Raw genomic sequence first — 19,130 nt, forward strand, 5'->3', positions numbered from 1 at the left:
GGGGCCCAGGCCCATCAACCCAGGGGTCCCGGGCCCGTTCTCCTGGGGGCCCGGGCCCCATCCAACCGGGAGCACGGGCCCCGTTCTGCCGGGGGCCCGGGCCCCAAGCATCCGGGGGTCCGGGCCCCGTTCTCCCAGGAACCCGGGCCCATTCCAACCGGGAGCCCAGGCTCGTCCACCCGGGGCCAGGGCCCGTTCTTCCGGGGGCCCGGGCCCATCCACTCGGGGGCCCAGGTCTCTCTCTCTCTCTCTCTCTCTCTCTCTCTCTCTCTCTCTCTCTCTCTCTCTCTCTCTCTCAGAGCGGGCCCCTGACATAAATTTCGGGGGGGGTCAGCTGACCCTCTGACCCCCCCCCCTGGCTGCGCCACTGAGTGCACCGACTCTCACATGTGAGCGCTGAAGGACGCGGGACTGCCCGCGACATTGAGCCGTGTATGATAACACCTCCCACTCGGCACGGAACACCATAAGTGCTGCTCCGTCGCTTTCACGGTGCATAACGGTGTTTGGTTGTTTTCCGTATTGGTCTGGCACGAGAAATTAACACGGACTCTGTTGTCTGCCGTGCAATTTATTTTTACATAAAGCGAGGCGAGGCCATGCGCGAGTAAAACAAAGGGAGTGATTATCAGCCGTACTTGGAATGGAAGGGACATGCCACAATGCTAGCCTTATTTTGGACTTCACGGGTCACCTTGCAAAAATATTTTCCATTGTGTTGCTGCCCGTCTGCCATGCTGCCGAATCTGGCCTCTAGTTTGGAAAACTCTGAACAAAGACTTCAGCAAACTCCTGAACATCATTCAGGGCTGAACTTGAATGACTGACCCAGAACTGTTCTGACACCCGATCTGAAAGTTATTGAGCTCGATCGGTTCTTATTGGAACCACAAATATCCCCAGAATCTGGTCTTCCATTTTCGTGACGGAACCAATGAAATGCTGCGACCGCGGTGGTTTGGCGAACCTCCAAACACTGACGACTAACGCAGCCGCTCGCTAATGCCGTGTCCGAAATAAACAAACATCGGTGCCGAAACCCGGGATGGATGCCACTCGGCGGTTTGGTAGGCTGTGTGTGGGGCGGCTCCTCTCTCCAACCGGGGAGAGGAGCGGAGACCTGCCGTCTTTGTCTGAGGTTTGCCGCTGGGAGAGGGCGATAATGAGATCTCAACCGCTGAACTCAGCAGTCGAGTCGGTCGCTCGGGGGCCGCAGAGAACCCAGAGTGGCAGCCACTCTCCAGAGGCTGCCGTAAATCACAAGTTCGGTGATACTCTCCGGCTTAATCTGGGGTTATTTCCGACTGGAACCAGGTGAGCCGGTTTTATCACGACCGTAAAGTGGTTGGGAAGTCCCAGACGATGAGAATCAGACCTCCTGGACCAGAAGTGAGCAGTCTTCAGGCCAGGACCTACTCGTGCGATCCTTGATTCATGAGTGTCAGTGTGGCTCTCAGACTCCTAATGACCAAGTCTCTCCGGATCTCGATCATTCTCCGGCCACCCCGGACGGTGGCCGCACTGCCCCACCGGCGGCGTGCCGTGGCGCACCACGTTCGCCGCCGTGCGCCGCGATCAATACACGGCCCCGCTGTGACGTCACGGGCCGTGCGGGGCCACCACCACCGACCGGAGGGTGTTTGTGTGTGGGGAGAGACGGCTCTGCAGCGGCGACGGTGGCAGACCGCGGGACGACGCTCGCCAGAGACGAACCCGGCGCGATGTTTATAGTCGGGAGGAACGCCCCAGGGTGAAAATGGGCCGCTCCGGTTACATGTTTATATGAACGGCGACGAGGCTGTCCGCTGCAGTGGGCTCCAGATGTCCGTGTTGTGACATCTCCTGCTGAGCGATATGAGCTCTGATCGGCACACGTGGCGATAAACGGAGGTCAAATGTGCCACGTGAAGCAGACCATAAACCACAGGGGTAGTTTGTATGATGGACCGTGAATTACACAATGCGTTTACGATCGATTTGTGTGATTGATGGTCTAGTTGGGGCCTCATTGATGCTCTGTGGTAATGTCTCTGTTCCTGGGGAGCCATCCGTGACCGAATTATCGAGGAAACGCAGAGCGCAGAGCTCATCTGGCACGAACTGCGAGAGAGAGAGAGAGAGAGAGAGAGAGAGAGAGAGAGAGAGAGAGAGAGAGAGAGAGAGAGAGAGAGAGAGAGAGGGGGAGAGGGGAGGGAGGGAAAGGAGAGATGTGGCGGAGCTGATGACATCCAGACCTCCATACCCCATCGCCCCATCTCATTTGTTCGCCTCTATCTTATCTCTGCTCTTCATCTATTTCTTTTATCTGTTCTTTGGCCCGCATCCATCGCCACTGGTCCTATTCTCTTCTTCTCCTTCCCCTTCTTTGTTATGCTCCACGCCTTTCCTTCCGTTCCCTTTTCTGTTTTGTCTGTCTCCTTTCTCCTCCATACGTCTGAGCGCTGTGTCACGGGGTGGGTTGTTTTGTCAGCCGGACGTGACAACTGGCAGGACTCCGTCCATCTGTTGGGGCTGGCGCCAGAGAGTTATCATTGTTGGAACAACCGATTGGTGACCTGGAACCGTTGGGCGTGCTCCTGCAAGCCGAAGCTGCCCCCTGCTCTTTTGCAGCTATTGCGAGTCAGCCTGTCAATTCGTGTTCAGCATTGATCGGGTCTCTGAGTTTTATACCGATAGGCCGGGGCGTGACTCGAGAGCTCAGCGTGCGACGGCACTGATTTTGGTGTCCGGCCCGCTCTCCATGTGGGGCCTGTTTTGGGCGGTAGGTGGTTAGGGACTGGAGCGTTGGCCAGCGTGCGACTTCTCCTCAGATGATCGTCAGTCTCTCACAGTTGCACCACAATTTCCATCCAAATGACAGTCCGTCCAATTAATCCAAATGTGTCGGGCAGTAGTGCTGTCCGTCAGTTGCACCAGCCTTTCTATCCCTCACTCACAGTTGCGCAGTCTATCTATACGTCACCCCCACATGTGTCGGTCCGTCCAGGGGTACCATCCATCGCCCGCAGTTGCATCCGTCTATCCATCCGTTATCCACCCAAATGCGCTGTCCAGGGGTGCGGTCCGTCACCCGCGGCTGCTCTGACCGGTCAGTGGTACTGTCCTCGTCCAGCGGCCTGTGACGCCGCCAATCAGCGGACCCATCTGCCCAAACTGCCGGGGATGGACCGCGTACCGCCCTGCCCCTTTGTCCGACCCTCTGTCGAGTTTTGTCCGCCCCGGTGAGGTATGATCTGTTCTGTTCTCTGCTGGGAAATGTCTCTCCACCCGCCTGTCACACTAATCTGTCGGGGTCTCCGCCACTCTCTCTGACATCAGACATGTCCGGTACTGTCCAGGGTAACATGGGCCGACCCGGCCTGTCATGTCTATCTGTTTCTGTCCAGTCCTGTCTGTCCGGCATGTCCAATCCTCTCCTCTGTCCAGCCCTGTCCAGTCGGCTCCTCCCCTTCTCTCCCGGCGTCGGCTGACCTCTCCACCGAACCGATCATTATCCCGTGTTGTCAGTCGCCGTCCGCCCACTGCCCGCCGCTGAGCCCTCTCCGACACGGGCTGTACCCCGGATCCAGCCCGTCCGCCCGTCCCCAGCGAGCGGTGAAATCGGGCCGTGATCCGGGGACGAGGAGCGGGATTAGCCGGACTGACCCCCACCGCCGGCCCATTCTACCCTGGGTAAACGGGTTTTGTTGGGTGGGAATACGTAATAACAGTGACGGCTCCCGCGACGGCGGTGGTGGGATTGATGGCAAGTTTACCGACTTCTTACTCAGGCGAGAGAGTGGGGGAAGTGATTGTTTGCGGTGGGTGTGTGGTCAGCCGCCGGTGAGGAAATTACAAATGAAAGTCGCCAATGATCACACCGTCGGACAACTGGGAACTGGGAGACGGGTTCCGATTCCGTGTGACTCCCGACACTCCGTGAGACACCCCGGGCTCTGTGAGACACCTCCGGTGGCCGCGGGGCGGTCCTACTGACCCACCAACCCAGCTGGCTCGGACTGTACCGGAGCCGCCCCCGACCGGCGAGCAGTGGGCCAGCCCGTTAGGTTCTGCAGCCTGCTGCCCGCCCGTTGCTATACCGTTCGTACCGGACGGTGGATAGCCCGCCGTCTGGCCGTTGGGACGTGCCGTGACGTAACGTTTGCCGGGTTGTGTTTTGCTGGGCCGATCGGCAGTCAGCTGACGATAGAGCTAAGTTGGTCACGGACCGGTCTACAACCCGTGGACGGTCACCGTGACTTCAATCAGTTACCGTGACCTCAGTCGGAGGTCACCGTGAGCTCTGCAAGTAGTGTGGTCACGGCGAGGGCGGGCACTACACGCTCGGGGCTCTGGCTGAGCTCCCCTCTATTGGGGGGGGGGGGAGAGCAGAGAGCCAAGCACTGAAGTTTGCTGTCGGCATATTTCTGATTTTGGTTTGTCATAGAATTGATGCTTTTTCTAGCCCTGCTGCTCTTCTTTGGTTCTAATCCTAGAACTCCCCTCTGTTGGCTCTAAATGTGGAACTAATCACTCAGCTCCCTGCTGTAATTATTCCCGCCCGATGACGTCCGTCCCAGTCCCTCCCAGCCCCCAGGTCTCCCCCCGGCCGTTGACGGGCTGTCACGCGCCGCTGGCTCGGCGTTGCACCTCCTGCTGTGACGGTAGCGTGACGGAGCGTGACACGACCGGGGGCAGCGGCCGGGTGCCCTGCGTGAGCCCAAGGAGGGTAGCACTCGAGGGTAGGACTGGAGGGTAGGTCTGGGAGTGGCTTTAGACAACCAGTGTCAGTGGTAGCGTCTGACAGACATCCGGGTGTAATGATGGAAGGGGAGGGGAGCACGTGAAGTGTGAACCGTGACCCCCTGCGTAGGCGCCGCGTGGGGAAGCCAAACTACGGTCACGCTCCACGTACCACGTGTCACGTGAGGGTGCATCGTCTGACGACACGTGTCTACGTGCCTCCGTGGCGTCTCACGTGGACTGATTTCACACCTGAGATATCGGCGTGTTTTGTCGCTGAACAATGCCTGCCTTATCAGAGGAGGGAGGGGCGCAGGTATGCAGCCGTCCGGGTGTGATATATCGCTCTCATGTGTTGGGTGCCGGTCGTGCCGGCTAGTCACGACTGTGGTCTGACCTTGACTCGAGGGCTCGGTTCGGCTGGGCGTTTGTAATGTGCCTGCCAAACCTCTCAGCATGCTTATGTCTGAAGGTGTCTGTTTAGGCATGCTGCCGTCCATTCAAGTGGTCAATCTTCCGGATCACAGTGTCTTGTGCTGGCAGTCTTCTCAACTCTCAGCTCTCAGTGTTTATCAGTGAGCTCAGTTCGTGATTTCCGGTTCAATAGTTTTTATCTAAATTTCCCGGATACGATCAGTTTAGTCATTGCTAACCGCTATGATTGTCCACTGTCCACACTTGTTCTCAGCCTCTTTCCGGTTCCACAATTCCTCTGTCCACAGTGAAATTGTTGATCACCTATCCGTCGCTGTCACCGGTTATCCTTCCCTCTCTTTCCGCTCCTCCTCTCGTACGCGATCGGCTCTCATGGTTGACGTGCCCTCTTGGCACCATCAGGTTGTTGCGGACAAGTCGGAACCAATTGAAGTTCATGATCTGTTTCACAATCATGCTTGATCTTTCAATGTTTACATTACTAATGCCTGTCGTTCAAGTGTGATGAAGGAAAATCACTGTCATTATTGAGTAGGGCGGGCTAAGACTGATCCAAAATGCACTTCATGTGGGTGACTGATGACAAAACAACTCTTCACGATTCATACTGGGTGGCTATTATGGGCGATAAGAACATTTATAACTTCATTCCTTGGCTCAACTTGATACCATAATCGTGTCAGCTGTATTTGAAGATATGTTTGGCAATGATAGCGGGGAGTTTCTACTTCTCTGTTCGGTATCATTATCACATTCCTGCTTGAATCACGCATGTTTTGTTTTATCTGTCTGGAATGAAATATTGATATGCCCAATCAGTGCTGATTTTGTGATTCAGGGTCGAAGCCCGTCTATGACCGGTATTTAGTCTGAACAAAGACCTTCTTCCGCCGGCGCTGGAGGTCATTTGACCCACGCACTGTCCTCGGTACCCATTCATTAACTGTTCGGTGGAATCGACTGCGGGGTCAGAGGAAAGACAGCAGGTTATTCTTACATTTTCTATTTCTATTTATTTATTTATGGTTGTCTTTTCTTGAAACAATATCCAATGTTCCGACCTATTTCGCGGTGTCATGGAAGCGGCGTGATTAACCCGCGCGGGGCTGGGGGGGGGGGTAAATTTTACCCCCCCTCGCGAGTTTTTGCGATATCTCAAAAACGGCGGCGCGCAGCGCCGCCAAACTTTCAGTACCTTTTCTTACATCAATTTGACACGTTCCCTGAAAATTTGAGCGAAATCCGTCGGAAAATTTTTGAGAAATTGACGTTTTAGTGACGTCATGTTCGCCATTTTCGCCTCAAAAACGGCAAAAGTTCAAACGCCGCTAACATCTTCATTTTTAAAGGAATCAAGACGTAACAAAAAAGGTTATACGTAATTTTACTTTGTCTATCAAATGGCTATCTTGGTTTTTTGAAAATTTTGGCTTTTGGCCTAAATTTTTTCAAAAAACTGATTTTTTTTGGGAAAATCATCATAAAATCCAAAATTTTGAGTCTATCGAAAAAACCGGAATATATGTCAGAGAAGTGGTCTATGTGCATCTACATACCAAATTTTAGAAGAATCGGTTCAAAAATGTGGGAGTTATTCAAAATTTTATGACGTCACGACACACAAAATTTTTGAAAAATGACTTTTTTGGAAGTTCTAGACCTCGTACGGAAACAAAAATAGCACCATTCGATTCGCCGTGAAAAACTGCATCAGATAGACACCTTTTTAGGCCTTAACAACCATCTTCAAAATTTGACCTCACTTGACCTGACCTTGACCTGACCTCGACCTGAAATTCATCCAGAGGTGGTCCATATCACTTATTGAGTGTGCCTATTGAATTCTATGAGTAAAATGACCCATAAAACATGTGTCGCACATGCCCTTTTCTATATTTTGTTTTTTGGTGACCTGACCTGACCTGACCTGACCTTGACCTTGACCTCTGAATGATATTGTATGCAACGAATATTGTCTTGGTAGCCTAAGAACACGTTTTGGGTGATCAGTCTCAGTCCATGACTCCATTCTTCGGCAACTACGGTGCAAGGCCGATACTGTAGAAACTTGCAATTTGTACCCTTGACCTGACCTTGACCTTGACCTCAAACTTTAAATTAAGTACATGTTTTTAGTAGTTCGTGATGAGAGCTTTCGATTGGCGTTTGAATTTTCCAAATCGGACCATTAGTTCGGGAGATAACAGGGGGGGTAAAATTTACCCCCCCCCCCCCAGCCCCGCGCGTTCGGCTGGGGACCCCAGCCCCGCGCGGGTTAAGATGTGAGTAAATTCCCTTGATATATACCTAACTGCAACATTTCTGTTTCCCCTTCTGGTAATCCCTGATGCATAAGTAGATTAAGAAGTCCCGGTGTCTGAACCCTCGGCATTCTCACGCCATTAAAAACGATCAATAAAACTTGTAGCCTTTCGCCGCTCGGTGCGAGGAAAAAGTTGCGTATGGCACGCTGGCATGGGCCGCTCACTAAGACGCTCTCACGGTTGTAAAACCGTCAGGGGAAGCTGTAAAATCTCCACCGTATCCGTGACGCCTGTGATACTCGGCTCTGCTGCAGGCTGCTGCCGGAGCCGTAGTGACAGTAAAAATTCACGGACGCTGCGCAGCTATCTCTGTCTGCGGTTGCAGTAGTGTCGGGGTGGAGGCCCATTCCAAGATACCCTCTCAGCTGTGCCGGTTTGGCCGTCCGGTCTCTGACATACTCTCCGCTCCGTCTCAGCCTCAGCCCTGCTGCTGCCGCTGTCAGAGGTCGTACCCGGTCAGCTGATCGCCTAGCCTCCACCGTCTCCTGCCCGCGGCGGCGGCGGCGGCGGCGGCCCACAGAGCGGCCGCGCTCCTTTTTGTGCACCGGCCGCGGGGGCGTCAGCGAGCACTGCCGGCCAGTTTGGGTCACCTTCCCAGCGGGAGGCCTCCCCGCGGTCCCACCGGACCTCCCGCGTCGGTGGGGTGCCCCGGCGACCCCCAGCGCCGACTCCGCCCACCGCAGCCGTACTCCACTCCGGCCCTGTCAAATAACTGCCGGTGTGCCTTTGAAGGCTGAGCCGCCTCCCGTGTCAGCTCCCAGCTTCCGCGTTCCCAGCTGCTCGGAGATCTCTCCCGGTGACCCTTTGACGGACCTCAGAGGCCGACCGACTGCCGGTCGCCCTCTGGCGGCTCCCAGACCCAGCTGGGCCGTCTGGGATCACTGCGGTCGTGGAGGTTGACCTCTGACCGCAGATGGGCCCCGGGTCACCCGAGGTCGGCTCGTCAAACCGTCTGCACCGCGTGAAGTGCGTCTGAACATGCGTGCTGGCGGTGATCAGACCACAATATCCCCGGATGGAAACTGGCGCCAGTATCTCCCCCGAAAGGATGGCAGGTCAGTCTGGAGTGCTTTTGAAGCGCTGGTCTCAGTGGTCTTGTTTCTCGGGGGAGAACGGAACGCTGCCAACTTCTGGTCTCGCAGCTTGGCTGCGATCTGCCAGCGTCGGTCTATCTTGGATATTCTGCTCGTCTGATGCTCGGCTTGCTGAGAAGATCATCAGGGATAATGTGTGTCTTGTAGAGGCTTATGTGTGACGTTTTCAATATCCAGTTCCTCATGAGGGAAGATTAACAATGAGCTAACGGACCACCCGGACTTTTAAATTAACACGCACTTCCTTAGAACCTCGCTGAATGTGAGCTCCGCGTCTGTGACGAAAGCGATAACCATTGTGACGATAGATCGTCTGACGCAGGTGGCGGACCTTTGATAGGCTCTCAAAGGTGAGACGTTTGACGTCTCTTTTCATGGCCGCCCGCCCCCGGTTTTCCCTTGCCTCCTTTCAGGTGGCACCCGTTCGGTATCGTTTGAGTGGGATCGTGTTTGAGCGTGTGGTGTGTTGTTACCTCTCGGCTGTGGATAGGGACGTGTTGACGCCGCTCGGAGTCTGTCGGCCCTTTGTTATCGAGGGCCGGCCGGCGGCTGCCCGCCGCGCGCGGGCGCCGGTCAGTGGCAGCCGCCCGGCGCCCGGGGCGCCGTCCATTGTCGGCGGGCGCCGATGGGCGCCGCTCAGCTGCGCTGCGGGCCCCGGGGCGCCCCGACCGCCGCCCTCAGCCCGGCCCGGCCCTGCCCAGCGCCGGGCGTGCGGGCCGGAGCGGCCGACGGCCTGTGACCCAGTTCCCCACCCGGCGGGGTGGCGCGGCGCGGCGCGTTTGTATCATCCGCGCCACGCTGGCCGCCGCCGATAGTGCACGCGCTGCACGTGCTCTGCACAGCGTGCACGGCCCGGCGGCCGCGCTGACCCGCCGACCCCCTGCGCCGACCAGCCAGCCTTGGACGCAGCTTCTGTGACCGATCACTGGCGCAGAGGCGCGCGCAGGCGGCGGGCAAGGGCAATCACGACTGCTCAGCGCTCGTGACTGGAGGTCGAGCTGGGCACCGTCCGGAGAGAGCCTTCACAGACGCAGGTGGGGCCGCCTGGCGGACCCGAGTGGGGATCGGTATCGCTCGACCCACTGTCGGTTTCCCACGTGGCAATTTGTGCCCATTGAGCCATGAGGAGGCTCACGATTCGGTGGCTCGTTCGGAAGGTATCTTTTGTTCACTGATTCTATTGAAGTGTAGGTCTAGTCTGGCGGTTTAAAATTGGTGGCTGCTGGAATTCTCCCACAGACCTCAGTCGGCTAGGCTTACGTTGCGACATAACCGTCTGCAGGAGTGTCGATTTCTGCGATGTGCCACCTCACAATCTCTCCAGTCATATTTTTCCGTCATCCTTTTCTGACGATCGTATCATGATACACAGTAATCTCCTCGGAGACCCAACCGCAAATGACAAACCCCTCTCCCTTGAACCCCTTGTTTGGACCGCTCCCCACCTCTCATTTCATTGCATCACAGCTGGGTCTCCGTCGCCTCCGTGCCACCGCCGCCGCGACGGTGTGATTGCCTTCGTGGCCTTCGCGGGCGCGCCTCACTAGGCAGATAGCCGGCCGATGCACGCGAGGCGGGCGGAGCGGCGGCGGGCCGGCCGGCCGGCCGACCAGCTGACCGGACTGGCCGCCGCCGCCGCCGGCAGGGCCTGCGCTGACGGCCCGCCGCTCTGGTCAGACTCGCACCAGCCCACACCAGCTGAGGCGGGCCGGTCCGAGCACGACAGACCGACTGGCCGGCCGGCGGCGCGGAGCGGTCGCTCACGAAACCGGGCCAACGAACGCGCCAACTTCAAACTGGGAAAACTCCGCAACGGTGCCGGTGCCGGGCACGGCACGGCGACGGCGGGGCGGGCGTTGAGCCGGAGAAGCCTGAGCGGCGGTAACGGGTGAGAGCTGAGAAGGCACGCCGTCGGTTATTTGAGCCTATTGCGGCGCTCTGCACTGGTGTCGCGTGCGAGCGAGTCGGAAGTGATCCGCTGCGAACGCGACCGTTCCGAGGCGGTCCGTCGGACACGCTCCAGCGGCGACGGCGTGTAGGACTCCCTCGGCAATTGTCGACAATTAGCGGCGCGGCGACGGCGCCGTCGGCGGCGGCGAGTTCCGGCGACGGGGCCCGCCGTGCTGCCGCTGGCGTCAGCAGGGGCGCCGGCACGCGTCATTGCCTGTGGGAGCAGTCTCCCCTACTTCGTGTGCCCTATAACGGCAGCGGCGCCTGAGCTCCGCTCGAAGCTGGGGCGCTGAGTGCCCTGGTTCTGTCATTATTTTGCGCGCCCGACTGAGACGGCTGACGGAGCGACTGCGCGGCTGGTGTGTGTGCGGAAGGGAGCGAGCGCTGAGTCGAGGCGCTGCCGGTGCAGCAGCTGTTGGGCTCTAATGACGAGGGGTGTCTCGGCACGGGCACTGCCGGAGCGACCAGCTGCCGTGGCGCTGTAAGGACCCGGTGCACAGACTGGGAATGTGGAGGGGTGCAGGCAGTGCCGAACGGCTCGGCCAGGTGCAGTTGTGCTCGCCGACAGCAGGTGTTGCCGTGCCCCGGCTGCCGACACGCGCGGTCCCAGCGGCGGGCGGGCGCTCCGGCTCGGTGGAAACTGCAGCACGGCCGGCCAGTCGGCCGCTAACCCCGTCCACCGCCCGGCGCCCGGCCGGCCGGCCGCACCGGGGAGGCACAGTTTTTGTCAGCAGCGGCGGCGGCGGCGGCGGTGGTGGCGGTGGCTTCTTGCCGGCATTATCGCGTCAGCTGAGAGCGGCCGGCGGGTTGAGAGATAACCGGCCGCTCGGACCGTCCGCTCGGGCGTGTCCCTCAGTGAGACGGTACGGCTCAGCGCGGGAGGGAGGGAGGCTGGGTTCGAGAGGACGGCACAGAGGGGCGGGACACACAGAGAAACAGATGGCTCCACGGGGCGCGGGGGACGCTGAAATGTGACGGCGGGCCGCAATACCGACCCGCGCGCCGAGCTCATATATTACCGAGGGTCCAAAGGAGGCAGATGAATTCGGGACGCGCACGGGCGCCGCCGGATCGGACCGGAGAAAGGGAGGTGATGATGGTGGGGAGAGCAGAGGAGCGTGGCAGAGCGGGAGCGGCGCCGGCCGGACGTGCCACACCAATTGGAGCCGGGCTGAGCTCGACAGGGCCAGGGCCACACGGCATAGCTGGGACCATCATGAATCCTGCCACCCCGTGATTGTATCGCAATTCACACATAAAACACTGGCGTTTGGAGCCGCCAACTGCATCCCAGAGCCAGACGCCCCAGTCCGACCGGCGCGGGGAAGTGTCTCACGGGTGCCGTGCCGCCGCCGCCCGGCACTGCCCGCGCCGCGCGCTGGCCGGTTTTGCAGACAGCGGCGGAGGCGCGGCGCGGCGCCGCCCTGCTTTCCGGGCCGGCTTTGTGGCGGCCCGCCGCACTGAATATGCGGCTAAGCGGCTCCGCTCGGCGTTTGATTCATAGCGAGCCGTCAGGATAAAGCACAGCGCCTGTCCTGAAAGCGTTGACGATGCGTGTTTGGTTGGCCATTTCAGGGCAATGACGCTGTGTTTAACCTTGAACCGTCACGGCGGGCCGATATCTAACATGGAGAGGAACGAGAGAAAGAAAGATGTGTTAAAAACTAATCAACACGCCACGGATGATAGAAATGTCAGAACTGTGAGATGTCGGAAGATAAGGATAGCGCCGGCGATGCCAAAAATGGGAGATCTGGCGGGCGATAGGCCATCTGTGGGAACGCCAAAAGAAAAGGTACGACGGCACGAGTCATGAGTCGTCTGTGGCGTAAGGGCTTTAGGCAGACACATTCAGAATGGAGTATAATTTATTCGGTTTATCTCCTTTTGACCATCAACTGTACCGTACTGCCGAAACTCTTGACCTAGAACAGATCATCCACCAACCTACTAGAATCACCGAAAACACACAAAATATTCGAGACTTGATATTCACTAATAACGCACAAATAATATCAAGCAGTGGAACCATGTCATCATTTTCAAACCTTGATCATTTTCCTGTAACCGTATCCATCAAAGCATCAAACCCATCAAACATGAGCAATGACACACACAAGCTTATTTGGGACTATTCGAAACTTGACTCAGAACTTTTAACGCGATTATTAATTGACGTTGACTGGGATGACATTTTAGATCATGACGTAAACGAGGCGACCGAAAGATTCATTAATGTTTTGCTAGATGCCGCTGAGAAAGCTATCCCTCGTAAAACTATTCACATTAAACCCTGTCAAAAACCTTGGCTGTCAACTGAATTTAGCAAAAATATAAGGAAACGCGACAGACTTTTTAAACAAGCAAAACGATCTAACACAAATTACGACTGGAATCGCTGGAAATATCAAAGGAACGTAGTGACATCATTAAACAGGGAAATGAAGAGACAGCATATAGAGAAACAGGTTCGTAAGCTTTTAACTCATAGACGAGACCCTTACAAATATCACCAGACGTTACGTGAAATAACAGGACGCAAGAAGATCGATACCATCCCACCATTTGAAGGAAAAGACGGAGAAATACTAACTGACAACTACACAAAGGCTACTCTTTTAAACGAATTCTTCGCCAAACAAACTAAAACTGACAGCAATGGGACGCTCTCGCAGACAGCACTCCGGAGAAGAGCTACTACGCCGGTGCCCACTCTAAGCAAAATTACAACATCTGAAAGAGAAGTTCTCCAAATTCTAAATTCCCTAGATGCTAACAAATCCACTGGCCCAGACAACATCCCTGTGAAGCTTTTAAAATTAACCGCTATCTTAATTGCGTCTCCTTTGTCAAAGCTATATAACAAATCACTAGCGTTAGGCGTTTATCCTTCCAAATTCAAAGAGGCTAATATCAAACCAATATTTAAAAACAAAGGTTCCCCATCCGAACCAACAAACTACCGCCCTATAAGTCTCCTATCTTCCTTGTCCAAGGTCTTTGAAAAAGTAGTTCACAAACATATTTATGCACATCTTTCTCATCATAATCTCTTGACAGATAAACAGAGTGGGTACCGGCGAGGCCACAGTGCAGAACAGCAATTATTATACTTGACACATAGTTTATACAAAGCAATGGACTCAGGAAGCGATTTTACTGCCATTTACCTAGATATTTCAAAATACTTCGACAAAATTTGGCACGAGGGACTTTTGTACAAATGTAGACATGAATTTGGCATCATTGACTCACTTTATGACTGGCTAAAATCATACCTATCCGACAGACGACAACGAGTCCAGATCGGCGACACTTATTCAAAAACGGAAATTATCAATGCTGGATGCCCACAGGGTTCGGTGTTGGGTCCTCTCTTGGCACTTATTTACCTTAATAACCTCTCTACTAAGACACAAAACGACATTTTATTTTTCGCAGACGACGTATCGCTTTATGCATCCCATACAAAGCATAATTTGAATGTAGCGCAAACATCATTACAAAACGATCTTAACGAAATACTAAAATACGGAGAAGAATGGGCGATAACTTTCAACATTAGCAAAACAATACAACAGACATTTTCACGCAGTCAACAAAACACACCACCTGCTCTTACATTTGGGGACGATATAATACCTATCCACGAAAATCACGCTCATCTTGGAATGACCTTTTCAAAAGACTTACGATTTCATCAGCATATCAATGAAATTTGCAAAAAGGTAAACAGAACCCTGAACCCATTGTATTCCATTGCTCCGTACATCCCCAGGGAAATTTTAGACCAAATTTACAAAACATACACGAGACCACATTTTGACTTTTACGACACTGTTTATGACGGACATATTACGCTCCAGGACGCACAGAGACTTGAAGTTTTACAAAACAGAGCTGCTCGTCTTGTGACTGGCACCTTATTTAGAACACCGACCGACAAGTTGTTGAGAGATTTAGGCTGGGACAAGTTAAAAACAAGAAGAAAGATACACAAAATAACATTATACCACACACTCAACAACCGCATGCAAAACACACCCAGCTATATCCGATCAATCATACCGGACACCCGCTCACAAAGGACAGGAAGAGACTTGCGAAATCACAGCAACCACACAATCCAACCACACCGCACCGCATCCTACCAATCCTCGTTCTTTCTATCAACAGCTAAAACATGGAACCACCTCCCAGAATCATTAAGATCCTTGTCTCAAACATCCTTCAAAAAAGAAATCCTTCAGCGACTAGGGGTGCCCAAACCCCCAGACTACTACAAAATTGGCTCTAAGACCGGAAATATTTTACATACCCGATTAAGAACTGATATGTCTTGCTTAAACTCACATCTATTTCAAATAAACAAAACAGATACGCCTGAATGTTCTTGTGGTCATTTCAAAGAAGATGTACGTCACTACGTACTATTCTGCCAAAATTATGATGCCCAAAGAAAAGAACTAATCGATAACGCTTCTCGTATTCTCGGAGAGAATTTTGCAAACTATTCACCTGACCGGAAATTCAACATGCTAATTCACGGAGATCGCTTGAGTGGCGAGGGCAGTCGTGATATGGCATACATCTTCCAAACCTTTTTAACTAAAACAAGCAGATTTTCGAAGTAATCAAATGATTTATTCAAAATTTCATCATGCGATCCCGTGAGCTAGGCGGCTGTTGGAACCATCAAAATTTACCGCTCATGAGCGACTGGCCAGCGGCGGCGGCGGTTGTTTCACATGTTTTATCTTATGTTTCAGAGTGGTGCCTCGAGTCAAGCGATTGCGCTTTTGCACCACTCTGCTATCACGCTTATGTTGTTAATTATTGTACTGTATGTTTCATTGATTATGCTTTATTTCTTATGTATGTTTGGTTCCTTAATAAACATTGTGTGTGTGTGTGTGTGTGTGAAAAATAATCTTACCACCAGATATTTCAGGCACCTGTTTCGTGCGTTTCTTGTCTGACCTCGCAGTGTGCAGACTTCCAATCAATGCGTGCACTTACTTTATCCCCATGTGTTGCGTGCCTGTGGCTGCACCGCTGCTGCGTTTCTTTGCGTGGAGCCACATGACAGGTATACTGATGGCGGGTCACGTGCCTCAGCGCTTTGGAGTGAGGTCCGGACTTGTGTCAAGGGGAACCCCGCGTTCAGGGCTGCCGTCAGCCTGTGGTGCGGTGAAATCATGGGGTGGCCCCGCCCTTTCCAGAACTCGAAGGACGAAGGGTGACTGCTTTTTACTACTGTTTTTACCACTTTTTAATCTGAAGCTATCTGATTCTCTGGCAGATGATAGTAGGTACATAAATGGTGACTGCTGTCAACAAGCCTAGAAAGAAACCGACACACCTGACGGATCCTTTCCAAATATAAATCCTCCACACCTCCAAACCTACCGTGATCATCCACACAATACACTCCGCTCGGCTCACATTTTTGGCTTCCATGCTCCTACATTTGTGCAGTCTGGCCAGAGTTTAGCCACACTGGTCATGTTTCCACCATCTGTTTCACTCTCCACCCGTGGGAGACTGGCGTTACCGCGGTCATTTGGGACTGGAGCGTCCTGTCCTCGGCCGAACCTGGGCGTGGCTCCTCCGGCCAGTGTCTCCGCCGTGACCGTATTGCCCTTGAAAAACGACCGACGCCGTGAGAATCCGCGATCTTGTCCGCAATAGATCGCACGAAAAAGGTCCAGCGTGGTGGTGGCTCGAGTCAGCTCGAAGGGAGGTTGATACAAAGGGAGCTCGATAGAGGCTTGAATTCTGCTCGAAACTGACTCGAAGCTGCCTCGAAGGTGGTGACTGGCAATAGTCTTGCCAGCAGTTGGCAGCTCGCTGACGGCAGTTGGCAGCTCGATTGTGGCAGTTGGCGGCTCCAGATCAGTGATCCGGCCGCGGCCGGGCGGTTCTCACGGTCATTTTCCGTGCCGTCCGACCGTGCCGGACGGAATTACCTGCGGCGCCTCCGCCGGAGCTGGATTTCAGCCGCGCCGCGGCCGCCCGGCCGCCGCCAACGGCTGGCGTTCCGAATCGGCGACTCCACGCCGGTGTCACAGATGAGCTCTGGTGGGTTCTGGTTCACGCCTCTGGTGCTGCGTCTGGTTCTCACTTTTTGTGGGAGTCTATGTATGTTTACGGCTGATTGTAGGTGATTTCAGGCGGCATGCGGCACTTCTGATGTGGTCCAGAAGCGGTAACACACCGTCTGCCGCTGCTGAATTGTGGACCCAGGGAGCGGGGAGCGGATTTTCCGTCCGGTACCGTCTGCACCCCGGGTACGCGGAACGTGCTGCAGCTTGTATCCGCAGCGGTAGGGTGTGTCTGCCAGGTCTGCAATCTGCCGGTGTGTAGGACCCGGCTGTGGCTCGCGGTTGGCGAATCACAGCCCACCGGTGACTGATGTTTTCCTCATGCCGGGTTCCGAGACGCTACAAGGGCGCGACATAGCCCGTTTGCAGCGGTCTGTGACGGGGAGAGGGGCGGAGGAAGTGCTGGCTGGAGAGAGGGAGGGGAGATGATGGTGCAGCTTTCCAACTGTCCTCTGATACGGCTGGACGCCATCGCTCACCACTGCGGGCCGTCAACTGAGTGGACACAGGTCTGCTGGCCTGTCCGTGCCTGCTGCCTGTCCGTGTGTCGGGCCTTAGTCAACCAGGCCGTATCCACCTACCATTTCTAGTCTGTGTGCCGTTTCGTGTCCATACCGGTCATCCAGCCGGCTGGTCTCTCGTGACTCACGGCCGGCGGAAAGTCGCCGTGTCGTGTGAACGCTACCCAGGTGAGCTCTGTCGTTCCAACCGGGCACTGCCGGTACCGAGCGGCTCTGAATCACACACAGACCGCCGGGGTGACCGTGCGCAGACTTAGTTAGAGCCTTCTTAGCTTTGAAACAGGATGATGGACTGATAAACGACCACTGGCTAGGTGGCAGACTGTCCGAAAATACAACAGAACATCATGCACCTCGCTACATTTATCCCTTGCTGGTAGTTCATCCTCACGCTATCATTTTGTTTCTCACGTCTCGAGAGTCCGTTGCTGTCACGTTTTCCGCTGCTCTGTGGTCTCCTCTCTGTCGTTTTCTCGACTGAGGATGTTCTTATCTCTGACTGGAGCTTCCTTTGCCGTTTCCTCCACTGCACTGTATCTGTTTTGCGAGTGCGGGATGGAACTCAAATTTGAGACTGAACCTAAAATTTGGTTTAGGTTAGTCTTGGGTCACGAGTTTCGGCTCTGGCTGGTTGCAAACATGATGATATGGAAGAGATCATATCTCATGCAGACAAAGGCTACATTGAACTAACCATCATCTGCTAATCAGCTAGCTCTATCCTATGAATGCGAGTAAACCGGTAACTGCTCAGGGTTTATTGTGAACCGTTTTAGTCGAGGCCCTGGCGAGGAATGAAGGGGTGTTTTCTTGAGCTGATTGATAATCTCCATTCTCCAGCGCTTCCGTGGAGTATGCACGTGGTAGATGCCCACCCCAGTCCCCAACATCCCCCAGTACTGGGAATCTGATTCATAAGGGAGCCAGTCGCCATGCTACTGGTTGGACGTTGACACTGTGTGCCGGTCTTATCCAACCTAAACCTAAATCCATGACATCTTGTTTGTTTGTTTATTGGGACTTAAGGGCGCGCCGACTACAAGGTCATTTTGCGCCCATAACTATAATCCATGACATCGACCGACCCGTGAAGTGAAGTCGCCGACCTGTCGTGACTATGGAGGCGGCGGCAAAAGACACTGGACCAGCCGACACAAACTCATCTACATTTGGACAGACACCAAGACATTGTTCTATTGATGAGAATAGAACACAAAACACCATAAACACGGTATTTCCAGGAGAATCCCGCCGGCTGTGACTGTCCCATAGAGCCGACGGTAGCGGTACCACGCCGTCCACCCGGGGAACAGAGCCGGACCGGCCGGGCCAGGCCGGCGGCCATGTCGGGCTGTTAACTTCACAATGTCCGCCCTCACCGGCGGCTATCGGTGTCTGCCATCGACCTCAGTCGGCCGGCCGACGCTCCAAATACAGGACGATGAGTCAGGCCGGCCGCCGCTGCCGTCAGGTCGAACTGGGAGGGTCCGGCTCCGACTGCCGGGTTTGGCTAGGTGTCTGTCTTTGTGTAGGTATGTATGTCCTGTCTGTTTCTGTGTGTGGCTGACTGAGGGTTGATAGAAACTAGAAAGGCACAGTGAGGAAGTGACACTGGCACAGTGCTGGTACTTGGACAGGTATGATGTATGTGTATGTCCGAATGATGGAACTAGGTCCCCGTGAGACAAACACTCCGTTGTGCCGCGCTCCCGCCCGTCTATAACTCCCCTCCAAACCGAGACGGTGTCTTTGAGAGCCCCGGCAGATAGCGAGACAATGCCTCGAGTCTGTCTCTCTCGGTCTCCCGGAGCGCTGCGGGCCGGGGCGACCCGCCGCACTGTGACACGGGCGTGACCCGACCCGGTCCCGTGCGCCGCGCCAGGTCACCGGAGCGCCATTGTACGCCGCACGGTGGCGCTCCGTCTCTCTGTCTCCGTCCCGTTCCGATCTCATCTCGTGCGGCGCGGCCCGGGCTCGTCA

General features: G+C 54.8%; 1 protein-coding gene across 1 annotated transcript in view; it reads left to right on the top strand.

The window, feature by feature from the left end:
* LOC122366095 (protein FAM110A-like) overlaps positions 1-19,130 on the top strand; it is a 30,975-nt gene that overhangs the window by 7,791 nt on the left and 4,054 nt on the right. The gene's annotated exons all lie outside the window — the stretch shown is intronic.

Source organism: Amphibalanus amphitrite, unplaced genomic scaffold (assembly GCF_019059575.1).
Source record: "Amphibalanus amphitrite isolate SeventyFive unplaced genomic scaffold, NRLGWU_Aamphi_draft 000784F_arrow, whole genome shotgun sequence".
NCBI classification, from domain to species: Eukaryota; Metazoa; Arthropoda; class Thecostraca; order Balanomorpha; family Balanidae; genus Amphibalanus; species Amphibalanus amphitrite.